The following is an 18618-nucleotide window of genomic DNA, read 5'->3' on the forward strand; positions in this document are numbered from 1 at the left end:
CTTGTTATCTAGTTTTAAGTGTTCCATGGTGATAAATAAGTAAGTTAATGACAAAAGCATTATGCGAACATTGAAAATATCCTTTTTAATTTTCCATTAATTATGGATTCTTATTTATAAGTAAACATGCGTAAATTAGTCATTGATTGTGATTGAAAGAAAATAGTTTACCAAAGAGCATTATCGAGGCAACAAATGTAGTTTGTATATATGAAAAAAAAACAGAAATATAATAAAAAAATGAAATTTAAATTCAAAACTTGTATATATAATTTATCTACATAGATTTGCAATCTCCATTTCGGTAAGACGCCATCAATGTCAAAAACGATTTTCCTTTGAATTATTTCTTTCATATCTCTTCACGGTGTCTGTTACAGTTTTGTGTCCAAAGCTTTATTATTTGATTCGAGGATATATTAAGTTTGGGATTCTAAGATCCAAAAACTAAAAATATACTACGCATTCACAGAAAAGTCATATTTAACACTGAAAATATAGTAGTATTTTATCAATTGTACTGCAGAAGATTGTTGTTAAAATTACTTGTCATGAATCGTTGATTTTGAATTTCCTTATTTATGTATTTTATCAACAAGTTCCAAAATTCTATTGAATGAGAAATACTTGTTTGTCGTTGTCTGTGTACAAAGATGACTGCGTTCCATTAAAAAATTCTCCTTTCAGTATGCAGACATTTGTGTTCTTGTCATACTCTGCAGCGGAACAAGCAGTCGTCATGATGGACGTACTTGTACACTGAATGTTACTTTTTGCTACAGATTTACCTATAACAGGACCGACATATCCGAATCCGATCTTTCCACATGCATATGTCGTAACAGTACCTTTCAAACCTTAAATAGAAAAATTAATTGTTTGTGTAACTATTGACGAAGATATTTAAGCGTCTACAGGTGTAATTCATCATTTTCTACATACGTAAATTCCTGTCCCAAGTCAGGAATGAGACAGTTGTTTTCCATTATTTTGATCGATTGGAGCTTTGATTTTGCTATTTGATAAAGGACATTCCGTTTTAAATTTTCCTTGCAGTTCGGTAGTTTATGTTAGTTAACTTTTTACAAAATTCAAATTAAAACAGGAATCTGCAAAGGTTTTCAAAAACTTCCGGTGTTTTCCCTATAGACATTTTGTTTCGTTTTTGCCACCATTTTAAGGGATTTTCTATTTTCCAAAATACTAAGAATGTTCTACCCCATGGCCAGGAATAAAATACCTTAACTGTATTTGGCAAAACTATTTGGATTTTAAGTCCTCAATGCTCAGTTGTTGACTGTTCTTATTCGGGCGTTACTGATGAGCCTTTCGTAGACAAAACGCGAGTCTGACATATTTTTTTTAAACCTAATATTTATGAGTTTAGTAAATGCTAATTACTTGGAGTATTTCTTTGTTCCTTCAACTGTTATGATTCGAGCGTCAATGACTGGTCTTGTATTGACGAATTGCGCGTCTTAAACATAATCTACACATCTTTGAGGAAATTGTGAAACTACATATAAACGACCAGAAACTCATTCATGAATTCATTTTTTATGTTCCTGTTATAGTTTCGGTTGAATAATCTGTTATGTTTCGCGATTTTGTTTACATCGTCATAAAGCGGGAGGTTTTGCTAGCCATTTAACCAGGTTCAATCCACCATTTTTTTCTCAAAATGTCATGTACCAAGTCAGGAACATGCAGTTGTTATCAAATAGTTCGTTTCTTTGTATGTTGGTGTTTGTATTTTGTTGCACTTCAGTGATCCTGTTGTTCCTTTGTTGTCCTCTTAAAGTTCGTGTGTTCCCTCGGTTTTAGTTTTTAATCCGGATTCATTGGTAAAGCCACGGATCAGTTCTGCGCCTCCTTCCATATGATGTAACGGACATAAATTCAAGGGCGACAATCGCGATTTTTTACATAGACGGCGACAGTATCGCGCCATCTCGGTAATTTGTTTACGTCGTGTACGTGTGATTTTTCAAGAAATTTATTATTAAAGACAATTAAACTTGCATCGTTTCATCATCAATTAGTTATATAGGTAAGTTTAACAGGTGACCATACTATTTTTTCTTCTGAGAAGATTTTATTTTACAAGAAACGAGCTTCTGAAAATGGCAAGTGACTTCGTTGTTTTGGAAGATAAAAGGATGGCGGGTGTTTTCCCTTTCTGAAAATAACTGACACATTTGCATCCTAATTAATATTTAAATATAAAATTACCAAAAATAGTATCTATGATGATGGGCTTCCCCAATTATTTGCATAATAACCCATCACTCCGTGTCAAACTGTTACTGAGGTTTCGAAAAGGAAGCGCATCATTTAGCGCCATTTTTAACAGATTCACATAAATAGCAGGTTTTTGAGCTCACAAAATCCCATTTATTTTTTCATTATAATTATAGTTTCAAATGTAGAAAGGTCTGAACAGTATCCCTTACATCATTTCCATAGATCAGATCGGTATATAGCGAGATATTGACCCTTTTTCGAAGCTGAAATCCAGTATTTTATAGACCACATGTAATTCAGCGCCCCCGTCCTTCCGTGAAAATTTAATTTTGACAACACTAACTTTTGCTTGTTCATAATTTCATCTACATTTTAATACATTTATTGAGGTCGTGTAATGATTGTGTTTAGTTGTCTTGCATAGTATAAAAGTTCAACCTGTATTAAAACAGGACTTTGCAGTTTAATTTTATCCTTCTAAAAACTGAAACTGTAAAACCAAACCTACAGTACACAACTACCCATTGTTTATGTTAACAGCAGTACAACTTTGTTAAATATTGCATCCATTCTGGTAAAATATTTTTAACATATTTCAGGTTTTACAGATTATTGATAGTCTTATTCTATTCTTTATTTTGTTTTTTATTTATGTTTGTTAATATGTTTGAATTTTTTTCATTTTAGTAACCTTACTTTTAACATATTTATGAATCCAGGGCTACATGAGAAAGTTCTTCAGTTTCATCATGTTCTGGCATTACATTTTAGTACCCATTTCAGGATTTAAAAGATTGGGGACTAAGGTAACTTTTGGGCTTCTGGAACCCTGAATATTTGAATTATTTCATTGTTTATAGTCTACAATGTTGTGTGTTCATTTTCAGCATTTGTCACTAAGCTTATTTGTATATTTTATATGGTATGGTATGATTTTTGAAGAATATTTGTATGCCATTATACAACAAAATGTGAATATAACAAGCACAACAATTGTATGATATTCAGGTCCTTCATCAGGAACGCTCGAACTTAAACCTTACAAAAATTATTTTGATAAATAAAAAATATGTCTAAGCAAACGAACTGTTTTAAGATACATCCTGAAAGAGAGTCTGGACCTTGCATTCACTGTCACAATGATAGGTATATCCATCTCATCCAGAAAAAGACTGATCATTTTGATTTTTTTTCAGTTTATTGTTCAAACTTATAATTATTCTGAAAGTGCTTGTATTTGTAGAACATGTGAAATGAAATTTAAACGTGCATTTGCAAAAGTTTCTGAGGAAAATGAAATTGGAGTTTCATCATCAAAAAACCTTGTCCAAACATAGATAGTGCAAATAAAAGTAAAAAACATGTTTTCTACATAATTTTAATTTATGCACAGAAAAAGGTGATCACAATACATCTATTGATCCAAATTTACTAGAAAGGAAATTTGGTGTTAACTTTTTAGATAAATTTTCAGACAGAAGTAATGTAAATGATGTTTTATGTCATAATTATTATAATACCTTAAGTAATTTTAAAAGAGAAATTTCTCAGCATGTTGAGTGTGTCATATGTGAAAAGTCCTCCAGCAAGAGGTTTATTTCTATAACTAAAGAGAATGTTGATATTTTCACAAAATATTTAACATTAGAATTACAATATGACACTGATTTAGATACTACAGCAAAATTAGTTTGCTATTCATTATGTTACAAAAATTTCAATTCATTTTGTAGGTCTGATGCTGGGGAAGATTTGAAATATCAAACTTCTCAATATATGTGTGAACATGTTTATAAATTTAAGTTTGACGAGTCTGTTAGTCAAGACAATATAGATTTTTATACTTTTCAGCAAATAAATGATATTGTTTTAGAATTCTTTTTGAAGGAAGAACCTTTGTTGCCTCCAAATATATATGAAAAGTACTAACAGTTTTTACTTGTTAATATAGCAAAATTTCAATATGTTATATCTGAAACTGATCTGAAAAAATTACAGCACAACAATAAGTGGATTTTTAGAATGTTGAAAATTAGATTCAATAAAAGTTTACAGGTTTTTGTGCCTAATAGAAAACAGAATGGACGTTTAATATATAGAAATGGGATGAATTTGATAAATTGTTTACATAGTCTTACTGTTAAAAATAGCCAGCTTATATGCCAGAAAAATGATATAAGCGAACAGTTGATAGAAAAAAATTCTACCATTATAGCTCTGAAAAATAAAGTAACTCCAAAACATGAAATTTTGAGTGAAGCACTCCAAATATTGAGACCATTTGTAAAATCATATACGCAGGTAAGACCGCAACCTCATGTTTACTAGATATACACGCTTTTGATGCTAAGCATGAAATAAATCAGATTCCCCCAGTTTTGTGGAACTTTTGAGTGCAACTGACAATGAGGATAAAGAATTTATAAAAACTGTTGGTTCATGGGATCATCACTATATTGAGACCCCATTTAATGTAAATAGAGCATTTCCAAGATTGTATACATGTAGCTGTATTTTTAATTGTCAAAATGCTCAGTGTATGCAACCTTTACATCTCCTTGTAACTAATATTTGTGACAAGTTTTCTAATGCCTCATCTACATTTCTATCAATAAATGCTAGACTAGGTCTTGGAGTGTCAAAAGATTACTTACGAAGGTACATTACCAACAGATGTAGGCAGTTAGAACAGCAGCAAAGGTTTCTGACTTCAAACAGTTCTGTTGTAGCTAGTTTTGACAACTTGGATAAAAATCATTCTTATTCTGTTGTTGGTGTAGGCAAAGATAAGAGTAGTTTTCATGGTACAACAATACAGGCAGTAACTCCTTGTCCTTCTTTACATACTTGTATCAGCAGTTCTGAGTCTTGTGGTACTGGTTTAGATAAAAGTGCTGTTCCTTTGCTTAATGGTGGTATTTCATCTGAAGCTAGTGTTTTTACTTCAGACATTGATAGCAGTTCATGTGAGCCTAAGGTAGACTTAAACTGTTAAATTCAAGTGCTTTTGCTTTTGTTGATAAAGTTTCAACTTGCACAGCGTTATCTACAGATCCTTCCCTAACATGTGATTTTATTCAGTCTATTGTGAATCCAGATGATAAAATTGGAACCCCCCGTTTCAGCCTGGGGAATCAATTTGAAAATTTGACTGCTTCATATTTGGATGTTACCCCTAGAGAAGCTGCCTCCTTTACTGATTTCACTGACTTGGTACATAGGTATGGGTTTACCAAATGTTTGTTACATGACAAACAGATACAGATAATTGGAATTAAGACTTTTCTTTCCATTCCTTCAGAAAAAACTGAGAAGTCTGATTTTACATCTGTTGCTGTTCTAGATGATACTGCCGACAAAAAACAGTTCTAAAGGTGCTTAACATCTTGCATGATAAATTTGAGATCGGTAAATCATGCAATTATATTGTTGCAGTAGGTGATGGCAAAATTTACGACCATTTGATTAAATTAAAGAGTGAGTATGGTGCAAACTTGTCCTGGATTCTTCCATATCCAGGGGATTGGCACATTCTCAAAAATCTCTCGCCAATATTTATGAAAGTGTATTTGGATGCTGGTCTGAAACAACTTGCATACAAATTACATCATGGCTCAACATACAGAATTTTAACAGATTGTACTAAATTTGTTGTAACCCATAGATTTTTGTTACAAGTATGGGAAGCGATGTTGAGGTACCAGGTTAATTCTTTTCTTACAGTTTCAGAGAAAATCATAGATTCTAAGACCTCTTTTGAACATATATTAGATGATTTTTTTTCTACTTTGAATTTAAATTCTGTTGATGAGGCAAATAATTGTAATATCGATTCTTTGTGGACTCAAATATGTTGTAAGAAAATAGAGATTTTTTCAGCTTTTTCAAATGATCTCCTGTCAGAATTTAGAAACTGGAGATATGACAAGAGTTCAAAAAGTGACACATTCTCTTTTTGGGATTCTTTTATTCATACAGATTTTATGAATTATCTTTGTTTTTATGTTGCTATTAGAACCAGAAACTGGGAACTGAGAAATGCATGTTTGAAACAACTGGCATGCTTGTTTAATGCTTTTGACAGGCATACTTATTTAAGGATGATACCTTATCACCATGCAAATTTGCAAAACTTCCCGCCTGATGTTTTGGACTTTTTTCAAAAAGGGTGTTTCTCAGTTTCCATTTCTGGAGAAAATTATTTCTCTGTAGCTCTTGATGAAGCTCATGAGATGCAAATTAATTTAAAAACAAAGAATGCTATTAATTCTTTCAGCCAGTCTCGCTGGCAACATTAACATATTATCTGCCATACAGAGCAGAAACACTTGATAATTTAAAACCCAGTTAGGGTTTAACAGAGATTCTCCCCGCCATACAGAAATGACAGTCCCATATGTACAATTACAAGAGAGAAATATAGATGAATATTTTTCTCAGTTGGAGCAGTCCTCATTATATATTTCAGATGACAAAAAAAATCTACACCACATTTTTTTGGACATTGATGCAACAGACGAACAGTCAGACAGCCTTTTGAACTACAGACGGTATGGGCATGAGGACCTTATAAATTATGTACAGTGTTTTTTTGGTAGCTGCTTCTTCTAAAAAAGCTCCCCCAAAGAAGAAGAAGAAATCTTATTACATTTTCTGCTCCGAAGAAGGAAATAAAAGATCAGAAGACAGTTATTTCCTGTCTGAGAAAAAAAATAGCTTTTTCCAAATTTACTTACAAAGCTGTTTTAGATTTAGACCAGTTTTTGCAATTACCCAGTGCAATATGTGATGCAGATGGAATACCAGAAAAAGGTTCAGAAATCCTGGGCTACTTCTGTATTTAAGAAGATGTATCTGGTATCCTTTATTTCAAGTTTACCCCCATCCCCACTTGATACTGATACTGCCTATATAATAGATGGAATGTTTATTATTAACACCATTCCCCTGTCTGTGCATAAAACATTTTTAGATTATGCAGTGTTTCTGTTTGATAAGTGGGTGGTACGACCCCACTTTCAGTTTAAGGCAAATGAGGTTCATTTGGTATTTGATCACCCAAACAGACAGGGTACCAGTCTAAAAGACATTGAAAGATCCAGAAGAGATATATCTGATCAAACTGTTGAATTTGATCAATTATCCCCTGATACCGATTTACCCTCTAACTGAAGATCCTTTCTTTCAGTGCGTAAACAGAAAAGGCTTCTGGTAAATTTTATTTCAGAGCAGTTCCTTACATTTGCAAATCAGAAATTTTCAAATTCTGAATGCTCATTCATCACTGCTGGTGGATTTGATAACCAGTTTAAAGATCAGGCTCGACTTGCTATTGCAAATACATCCATAGAGTACATGATAGCATCAGGTGACCATGAAGAGGCTGACACTAGGGTGTGGCTTCATGCAGTTACTTCCACTGCTCAAACAGTTATAATTTATAGTCCCGACACCGATGTTTATTTCATAGGTCTTCCTCTTGTAAAAAACAGTGATAAGTCATTTTATGTACAGTTAAAAGATTCCCCATGAAAAACTTTTTATTAGCATGAATGAATTTTCTGTAGCCTTACAGAATGATATTCGTTTTCAGGGTATTCAAGATATTGAGTCATGTATACAATTGCTATATATTTAGAGTGGTTGTGACTACGTCTCCTAATTTAAAGGTTTTGGAAAGAAAACCTTTTTTGATGTATTTAGGAAGCATGCTTCATTGATAACTGGTACAGAAACTGCATATTTGTTAGATTTTGATTCAGAACGTGCACTGTTTGCATTTTATAGATTGATATCAGCAGTGTATTTTTCTAAATATTCCACTGCATTTTTGCCACTGACTTCTGTGAAATCCTTCTATGACAGTCTTCATGGTCAAAATATTCATGATAAACATGTATTGTTAATATCTCAAATTAGGGGGAAAATGTGGGAGAGAGTCCTTTCAGAACAGGAAATCATGCCAAATTCTGAGGCATTGAAATTTCATTGGCTGAGATCAAGCTGGATTTTTCAGTTTTGGGCACAAGCTTCTGAAAATTTCCTTCAGCTCTCCCCTCTTTCAGATTTTAGATGGAAGGTAAGTAATAATTTACTTGAATGTATATGGGACACTGAAGAAAGTTTTCAGAAAGTAGAGCAGACAGTTCAGTGGTACACAAAAGGATGTTCATGTAAGACGGGTTGTTCCTCTAATCGCTGCAAATGCAGAAAAGTCCGGTTCTAAGGATGGTTTCTGTGGTCCAGGGTGTAAATGCACTAATTGTGTAAATCTGCCAGATAAGTCCGACACCTTATTAGATATTTCTCTTGCTCTTTCATTAGATGAAATTAGTGATGTTGAGATAGATGATGATGATGATGATGATGATGATGATGATGATGATGATGATGATGATGATGATGATGATGATGATGATGATGATGATGATGATGATGATGATGATGATGATGATGATGATGATGATGATGATGATGATGATGATGATGATGATGATGATGATGATGATGATGATGATGATGATGATGATGATGATGATGATGGTGATGACCCTGTCCAAGCACATCTATTTTCAGACCTTGATATGTTTTATCTTGCATCAGAAGACTTGTAATAATGTTACATATTTGTTACATAGAATATATTGTAAAAGAAAGGATATGGGCATCCATATATGACACAAAATCAGTATATGCTCAGTGATAAAAATAAATAATGTTTTTATTGTTGTTCTTCATTTTGTTTAGTTTGTGTATATATATAGTCAAATTATACATCCAAGGAATAACAGCTGCTACAAAAAATATTGAAACCATAACAGACAACATAGTTTATGAATATATGAATCCTTCGAAAAATAAAATGAAGCCTCGACTTGGTAGAGGCACAAAATTTCCATTAGATTTATTGTTTTCCCTAATTTGAGATATTGAATGTTTCATCAGACTATGCAGTAGGCTCTGTACTATCTTTAGTTTCTGTACATATTTTCGTATTTTCAGCTTTCATGTCATATATATATAAATCTTACTGAACCAGATATTGGTCACAATTTAAAATTCAATGCTGTATCATATTTATTGGCACCAATACATATTGCTTTATAATAGGATCAAACTGACGGCATATGAACTTTTATGGAGTTTTGACATTCAATTTGCAACAAATATTAGGTATTAAATTATGAAATATCAAGACCTATATTATTATATTCTTTTCAAAATTGTTTTCCTATATGTCATCATGATAAGTTGTCCATCATTGTGGATATATGGTTTTTCATGATGTTACAATCAGGAAATTTTATTCATATTTCCATGAAATAATGATCTTTTGATATGAAATAGTCCAAATACAAATGGGATCAAACTGACGGCATATGAACTTTTATGGAGTTTTGACATTCAATTTGCAACAAATATTAGGTATTAAATTATGATATATCAAGACCTATATTATTATATTCTTTTCAAAATTGTTTTCCTATATGTCATCATGATAAGTTGTCCATCATTGTGGATATATGGTTTTTCATGATGTTACAATCAGGAAATTTTATTCATATTTCCATGAAATAATGATCTTTTGATATGAAATAGTCCAAATACAAATGGGATCAAACTGACGGCATATGAACTTTTATGGATTTTTGGCATTCAATTTGCAACAAATATTAGGTATTAAATTATGAAATATCAAGACCTATATTATTATATTCTTTTCAAAATTGTTTTCCTAAATGTCATCATGATAAGTTGTCCATCATTGTGGATATATGGTTTTTCATGATGTTACAACCAGGAAATTTTATTCATATTTCCATGAAATAATGATCTTTTGATTTGAAATAGTCCAAATACAAATTTATGGCCGTCACAAGCACAGTTAATTTAAAAAATGAAATATAATTACAACACTGCTCTTAAAGATACATGTATACAGTCTCTTTGGTGACTATTCTATATATATATTTATATAATATAAGTTAAATTTACATAAAGTTGTGACTTCAACATGATTTACTGATACTGGTCATCTTTTTTTGTAATGTCACTCAATTTTAAGTTTGTTTTTGTTATCAAATTAATTTAATTCCTTTATGTCATGATGATACGTTGTCCACAGGGTGGATATGTGACTGTTCATGATGTTACAGCCAGGATACTATATATTCAATGAATTTATTCTATTTGATAAATCCCAGTATTGCTTTTATATGAACAAAACAATAGTTGATTAGTATCTGCTTAGGTTTCTTGTTATATTGAAGGCAGTTTTTTTTTAAATTGTCTCTAATGTATTATTGAATGCATTATAATACAGTTGTTTGTATTATTATTATGAATCTAGAATATTTTCTTTTAATGGTGGTATTTACTTTTATGTATGTGAAAGTCCTTTCAGGTCAGTTGCACTCAATCTATGTAAATATCTTATACAGTGTTATTATATATGTTATTATATCTATATGTAAATATTGCTTACATAGATGGAATATTATTTTTAATGAACTTCTTTTTAATTATGAAATGATTATTTGTATATAATGCTAATGAAATGGGTAATTAAATTTACACACACATTACTAAATGAGAACTAATACTTGAAAAGTTGTTTTCTAATTGATGTGTTTAAAGCTTAAACAGAGAATACATTCTGTGTATCCTATTTAGTCCCTAACATGACATCTGCTGACAAATAGAAATAGTATTGTTTATATAAAACCATTAATATGAGCCCATTTAGAATTCAAGTCCTATTCGAATGCAATTCAGCTATATTTATGACTGATCTAGGATGGAAATTAAAATTTTCAACACGCATTAATAAATGAGAACTGATACTTGAAAAGTTCTTCTCTAATCATGCTAATTGATGTGTTTAAAGCTTAAACAGAGAATACATTCTGTGTATCCTATTTAGTCCCTTACATGACATCTGCTGACAAATAGAAATAGTATTGTTTATATAAAACCATTAATATGAGCCTATTTAGAATTCAAAAGTCCTATTCAAATGCAGTTCAGTTATATTATTTATGACTGATCTGGGATGGTTATTAAAATTTCAAATTGTATACATGTACTATCTTAAATTGTTTAAATTGTCCAGTGTTATAATGTGAAACAAATTATGGCTAAAGTTACCACATAGGAATGAGAGTCCACATGGTCTTGATATAGTATTCATTGTGCATGTACATATATTTATATGATTAACAGTTTTGCTTTATACCAGATTTCTATAAAAATCTGTCCACACAAAAGAAATTATTCATGTTATTGTTAATTTGAATTCTTCTGTATTGTGCTTTATTCTAATATTCTAAATATTAGTCTACTTAAAATTTATTTGCATTTAAGCTTGGCTCAGAAATATTTTGAAATATCATTTACTAACAGAGCAAAATTCAAGATTTAGGGATGGAAATTGAAAAGTTCAATACGTTGGACTAAAAAAAAACCCACAAATTATATATGATGAATTGCTTGTGTTTAACGCCACTTTTTATAATTTGCTATGTTGTGTCAGCCAATTCTTATTGGTACTTAAAGCAAGAATGCTCAGAAAGAACCTATGTTAGGAGCCACCCTACTCCTAGTCAATTAAGATTGGAGTTGAGCGAACCCGCACAAGGAGGGTTTAAACTCACAACCTCAGTGTAGACACGTAACTACTTTGGCATCCCCACAAGTAATGTTAGGAGTAAATCTAAATAACTGCAAATTAATTTTAAGTGGCTGCATTATTGTTTGTTGGAGTTATTGTTTTTATTAATTATTATTGTAACATTCTTAACTGTTGCCTTTTAGTCAACAGATTTGATAATATAATGTTGCAATATGAAGTTTAACTTTGTTATTTATATATATATATATTATAACAATATATATATGACATGATTTCTATAAAAAAGATTGATATGTAAAAGTGGTCAATTAAAGATAAAGTATATTAATAAATACATAGAATAATGTCTTTGAGTATATAATGTAGTTGTATCATGATTATGCCCCTTTTCTCCTTAGACATATCATATAAAGTCATTAACATAGATGATTTATTTACATCTTTAGTCTTAACTCTTTTTTGTTTATTCTATTTAAGCTTAATTACTTTTGTTTATTTACTATTACAATAAAATTTATTTCAGTTTAATAAAAATGATGATTACAAATATATTTTAAAAAGTCTTAGTGAAATTAGAAACGTTCAAATTGAAATGTGAAACTTGTGATTATTATTGGACTCAGTAGACAATTAAAATATGACTATAATTTCATACTGGGTAACTAATACTTGCTTGATTAGAAGTTGAAAATAATTCTTAACTATGTATCTCTTATATTTACAGATAACAATAGGAACGAAGAAGAGCTTGGAACATTTCAGTTTTAAAGATTTATGAAACATAGGACTATTTGACATTAGATGATGTTTTACATGCACTTTTTTACATTAATGCCTCTTATATTTTAAGATGTATCATTATTACATATTTTTTTTTATTTACATCCAAAGTCTAAGTATTTTTGTTTATTTTCTAGAAGCTTATTTATTTTTAATTATTTAAATTTTTATTTACATATGTTTCATTTTTACATTATTTTTAAATTTTTCATCCTTTAATTAATTTTTTTTCCCTTAACATATTTTTTGTTTTTAAATATACACACAGCTACATTTATCATTTTCAGCAGAGCCTATTTGATGAATAAGATCAAAAGGTACTAACTTCAAGGATATAAATTCTTGACTATTTTTTTCTTGTTGACAATCAGTTGAAACAAATTTTGACAAAAGAGAATGTGCAAGTCAACGTTAAATGTAAAATATTCTAAATGTCACTGTTGGTGATTTTCTTCCTGCAAGGAAAGACTACTGTTTCTGTAATTGTTAATGCTAGTCATTCAGTGTTGTTTGGGGAAAGACGGTATTGCACCCTAAGTACCTATAATTGTGAATGCTAGTCAATCTGTGTTGTTTGGGGAAAGACAGTATTGCACCCTAAGTACCTATAATTGTGAATGCTAGTCATTCTGTGTTGTTTGGGGAAAGACGGTATTGCACCCTAAGTACCTATAATTGTGAATGCTAGTCATTCAGTGTTGTTTGGGGAAAGACGGTATTGCACCCTAAGTACCTATAATTGTGAATGCTGGTCATTTTGTGTTGTTTGGTGAAAGACGGTATCGCACCCTAAGTACCTATAATTGTGAATGCTGGTCATTTTGTGTTGTTTGGGGAAGACGGTATTGCACCCTAAGTACCTATAATTGTGAATGCTAGTCATTTTGTGTTGTTTGGGGAAAGACGGTATTGCACCCTAAGTACCTATAATTGTGAATGCTAGTCATTTTGTGTTGTTTGGGGAAAGACGGTATTGCACCCTAAGTACCTATAATTGTGAATGCTGGTCATTTTGTGTTGTTTGGGGAAGACGGTATTGCACCCTAAGTACCTATAATTGTGAATGCTAGTCATTTTGTGTTGTTTGGGGAAAGACGGTATTGCACCCTAAGTACCTATAATTGTGAATGCTAGTCATTTTGTGTTGTTTGGGGAAAGACGGTATTGCACCCTAAGTACCTATAATTGTGAATGCTAGTCATTTTCTGTTGTTTGGGGAAAGACGGTATTGCACCCTAAGTACCTATAATTGTGAATGCTAGTCATTCAGTGTTGTTTGGGGAAAGACGGTATTGCACCCTAAGTACCTATAATTGTGAATGGTAGTCATTTTGTGTTGTTTGGGGAAAGACGGTATTGCACCCTAAGTACCTATAATTGTGAATGCTAGTCATTTTCTGTTGTTTGGGGAAAGACGGTATTGCACCCTAAGTACCTATAATTGTGAATGCTAGTCATTCAGTGCTGTTTGGGGAAAGACGGTATTGCATCCTACTACCTATAATTGTGAATGCTAGTCATTCAGTGTTGTTTGGGGAAAGACGGTATTGCACCCTAAGTACCTATAATTGTGAATGCTAGTCATTTTCTGTTGGTTGGGGAAAGACGGTATTGCACCCTAAGTACCTATAATTGTGAATGCTAGTCATTCAGTGTTGTTTGGGGAAAGACGGTATTGCACCCTAAGTACCTATAATTGTGAATGCTAGTCATTTTGTGTTGTTTGGGGAAAGACGGTATTGCACCCTAAGTACCTATAATTGTGAATGCTAGTCATTTTGTGTTGTTTGGGGAAAGACGGTATTGCACCCTAAGTACCTATAATTGTGAATGCTAGTCATTTTGTGTTGTTTGGGGAAGACGGTATTGCACCCTAAGTACCTATAATTGTGAATGCTAGTCATTCAGTGTTGTTTGGGGAAAGACGGCATTGCACCCTAAGTACCTATAATTGTGAATGCTAGTCATTCAGTGTTGTTTGGGGAAGACGGTATTGCACCCTAAGTACCTATAATTGTGAATGCTAGTCATTCTGTGTTGTTTGGGAAAGACGGTATTGCACCCTAAGTACCTATAATTGTGAATGCTAGTCATTTTGTGTTGTTTGGGGAAAGACGGTATTGCACCCTAAGTACCTATAATTGTGAATGCTAGTCATTCTGTGTTGTTTGGGGAAAGACGGTATAGCACCCTAAGTACCTATAATTGTGAATGCTAGTCATTCTGTGTTGTTTGGGGAAAGACGGTATTGCACCCTAAGTACCTATAATTGTGAATGCTGGTCATTTTGTGTTGTTTGGGGAAAGACGGTATTGCACCCTAAGTACCTATAATTGTGAATGCTGGTCATTTTCTGTTGTTACGGGAAAGACGGTACTGCACCCTAAGTACCTATAATTGTGAATGCTTGTCATTTTGTGTTGTTTGAGGAAAGACGGTATTGCACCCTACTACCTATAATTGTGAATGCTAGTCATTTTCTGTTGTTTGGGGAAAGACGGTATTGCACCCTAAGTACCTATAATTGTGAATGCTAGTCATTCAGTGTTGTTTGGGGAAAGACGGTATTGCACCCTAAGTACCTATAATTGTGAATGCTAGTCATTTTGTGTTGTTTGAGGAAAGACGGTATTGCACCCTACTACCTATAATTGTGAATGCTAGTCATTCTGTGTTGTTTGGGGAAAGACGGTATTGCACCCTACTACCTATAATTGTGAATGCTAGTCATTCAGTGTTGTTTGGGGAAAGACGGTATTGCACCGTAAGTACCTATAATTGTGAATGCTAGTCATTCAGTGTTGTTTGGGGAAAGACGGTATTGCACCCTAAGTACCTATAATTGTGAATGCTAGTCATTCTGTGTTGTTTGGGGAAAGACGGTATTGCACCCTAAGTACCTATAATTGTGAATGCTAGTCATTCAGTGTTGTTTGGGGAAAGACGGTATTGCACCCTACTAACTATAATTGTGAATGCTAGTCATTCAGTGTTGTTTGGGGAAAGACGGTATTGCACCCTAAGTACCTATAATTGTGAATGCTAGTCATTTTCTGTTGTTTGGGGAAAGACGGTATTGCACCCTAAGTACCTATAATTGTGAATGCTAGTCATTCAGTGTTGTTTGGGGGAAAGACGGTATTGCACCCTAAGTACCTATAATTGTGAATGCTAGTCATTCAGTGTTGTTTGGGGAAGACGGTATTGCACCCTAAGTACCTATAATTGTGAATGCTAGTCATTTTGTGTTGTTTGGGGAAGACGGTATTGCACCCTAAGTACCTATAATTGTGAATGCTAGTCATTTTCTGTTGTTTGGGGAAAGACGGTATTGTACCCTAAGTACCTATAATTGTGAATGCTAGTCATTCAGTGTTGTTTGGGGAAAGACGGTATTGCACCCTAAGTACCTATAATTGTGAATGCTAGTCATTCTGTGTTGTTTGGGGAAAGACGGTATTGCACCCTAAGTACCTATAATTGTGAATGCTAGTCATTTTCTGTTGTTTGGGGAAAGTCGGTATTGCACCCTAAGTACCTATAATTGTGAATGCTAGTCATTTTGTGTTGTTTGGGGAAAGACGGTATTGCACCCTAAGTACCTATAATTGTGAATGCTAGTCATTCTGTGTTTTTTGGGGAAAGACGGTATTGCACCCAAAGTACCTATAATTGTGAATGCTAGTCATTCAGTGTTGTTTGGGGAAAGACGGTATTGCACCCTACTACCTATAATTGTGAATGCTAGTCATTCAGTGTTGTTTGGGGAAAGACGGTATTGCACCCTAAGTACCTATAATTGTGAATGGTAGTCATTTTCTGTTGTTTGGGGAAAGACGGTATTGCACCCTAAGTACCTATAATTGTGAATGCTAGTCATTTTGTGTTGTTTGAGGAAAGACGGAATTGCACCCTACTACCTATAATTGTGAATGCTAGTCAGTTTGTGTTGTTTGGGGAAAGACGGTTTTGCACCCTAAGTACCTATAATTGTGAAAGCTAGTCAATTAGTGTTGTTTGGGGAAAGACGGTATTGCACCCTAAGTACCTATAATTGTGAATGCTAGTCATTCTGTGTTGTTTGGGGAAAGACGGTATTGCACCCTAAGTACCTATAATTGTGAATGCTAGTCATTTTGTGTTGTTTGGGGAAAGACGGTATTGCACCCTAAGTACCTATAATTGTGAATGCTAGTCATTTTGTGTTGTTTGGGGAAAGACGGTATTGCACCCTAAGTACCTATAATTGTGAATGCTAGTCATTCAGTGTTGTTTGGGGAAAGACGGTATTGCACCCTAAGTACCTATAATTGTGAATGCTAGTCATTCTGTGTTGTTTGGGGAAAGACGGTATTCCACCCTAAGTACCTATAATTGTGAATGCTAGTCATTCTGTGTTGTTTGGGGAAAGACGGTATTGCACCCTAAGTACCTATAATTGTGAATGCTAGTCATTTTGTGTTGTTTGGGGAAAGACGGTATTGCACCCTAAGTACCTATAATTGTGAATGCTAGTCATTCAGTGTTGTTTGGGGAAAGACGGTATTGCACCCTAAGTACCTATAATTGTGAATGCTAGTCATTCTGTGTTGTTTGGGGAAAGACGGTATTGCACCCTAAGTACCAATAATTGTGAATGCTAGTCATTCAGTGTTGTTTGGGGAAAGACGGTATTGCACCCTAAGTACCTATAATTGTGAATGCTAGTCATTTTGTGTTGTTTGGGGAAAGACGGTATTGCACCCTAAGTACCTATAATTGTGAATGCTAGTCATTTTGTGTTGTTTGGGGAAAGACGGTATTGCACCCTACTACCTATAATTGTGAATGCTAGTCATTTTGTGTTGTTTGAGGAAAGACGGTATTGCACCCTACTACCTATAATTGTGAATGCTAGTCATTTTCTGTTGTTTGGGGAAAGACGGTAAAAGTACCTATAATTGTGAATGCTAGTCATTTTGTGTTGTTTGAGGAAAGACGGTATTGCACCCTACTACCTATAATTGTGAATGCTAGTCATTTTGTGTTGTTTGAGGAAAGACGGTATTGCACCCTACTACCTATAATTGTGAATGCTAGTCATTTTGTGTTGTTTGAGGAAAGACGGTATTGCACCCTACTACCTATAATTGTGAATGCTAGTCATTTTCTGTTGTTTGGGGCAAGACGGTATTGCACCCTAAGTACCTATAATTGTGAATGCTAGTCATTTCGTGTTGTTTGGGGAAAGACGGTATTGCACCCTAAGTACCTATAATTGTGAATGCTAGTCATTTTGTGTTGTTTGGGGAAAGACGGTATTGCACCCTACTACCTATAATTGTGAATGCTAGTCATTTTCTGTTGTTTGGGGAAAGACGGTATTGCACCCTAAGTACCTATAATTGTGAATGCTAGTCATTATGTGTTGTTTAGGGAAAGACGGTATTGCACCCTACTACCTATAATTGTGAATGCTAGTCATTTTGTGTTGTTTGAGGAAAGACGGTATTGCACCCTACTACCTATAATTGTGAATGCTAGTCATTTTCTGTTGTTTGGGGCAAGACGGTATTGCACCCTAAGTACCTATAATTGTGAATGCTAGTCATTTCGTGTTGTTTGGGGAAAGACGGTATTGCACCCTAAGTACCTATAATTGTGAATGCTAGTCATTTTGTGTTGTTTGGGGAAAGACGGTATTGCACCCTACTACCTATAATTGTGAATGCTAGTCATTTTCTGTTGTTTGGGGAAAGACGGTATTGCACCCTAAGTACCTATAATTGTGAATGCTAGTCATTATGTGTTGTTTAGGGAAAGACGGTATTGCACCCTACTACCTATAATTGTGAATGCTAGTCATTCAGTGTTGTTTGGGGAAAGACGGTATTGCACCCTAAGTACCTATAATTGTGAATGGTAGTCATTTGGTGTTGTTTGGGGAAAGACGGTATTGCACCCTAAGTACCTATAATTGTGAA

The 18618-nt window shown here is 33.4% G+C and overlaps 2 long non-coding RNA genes across 12 annotated transcripts in view; both read right to left on the reverse strand.

The window, feature by feature from the left end:
- Positions 1–18618, reverse strand: part of LOC127713025 (uncharacterized) — a 72635-nt gene that overhangs the window by 51262 nt on the left and 2755 nt on the right. For all 9 annotated transcript variants that reach the window (XR_007987367.1, XR_007987370.1, XR_007987365.1 and 6 more), the window contains one exon: positions 14664–14726. This is a non-coding gene — a long non-coding RNA (uncharacterized LOC127713025). The remainder of the gene's footprint in view (positions 1–14663; positions 14727–18618) is intronic.
- On the reverse strand, positions 15449–17304 carry LOC127713027 (uncharacterized). 3 transcript variants are annotated; one of them, XR_007987376.1, is made up of 5 exons: positions 17216–17296; positions 17024–17087; positions 16704–16767; positions 16066–16129; positions 15449–15555 (listed from the first exon to the last, which is right to left on the reverse strand). It is a non-coding gene; the product is annotated as an uncharacterized LOC127713027 (long non-coding RNA). The 3 variants fall into 3 exon arrangements; XR_007987378.1 differs by lacking the exon at positions 17024–17087 and having other exon boundaries at positions 17216–17304; XR_007987377.1 differs by lacking the exons at positions 17024–17087; positions 17216–17296 and adding an exon at positions 16960–17013.

This window comes from Mytilus californianus, unplaced genomic scaffold, assembly GCF_021869535.1.
Source record: "Mytilus californianus isolate M0D057914Y unplaced genomic scaffold, xbMytCali1.0.p SCAF_8, whole genome shotgun sequence".
NCBI lineage: Eukaryota > Metazoa > Mollusca > Bivalvia > Mytilida > Mytilidae > Mytilus > Mytilus californianus.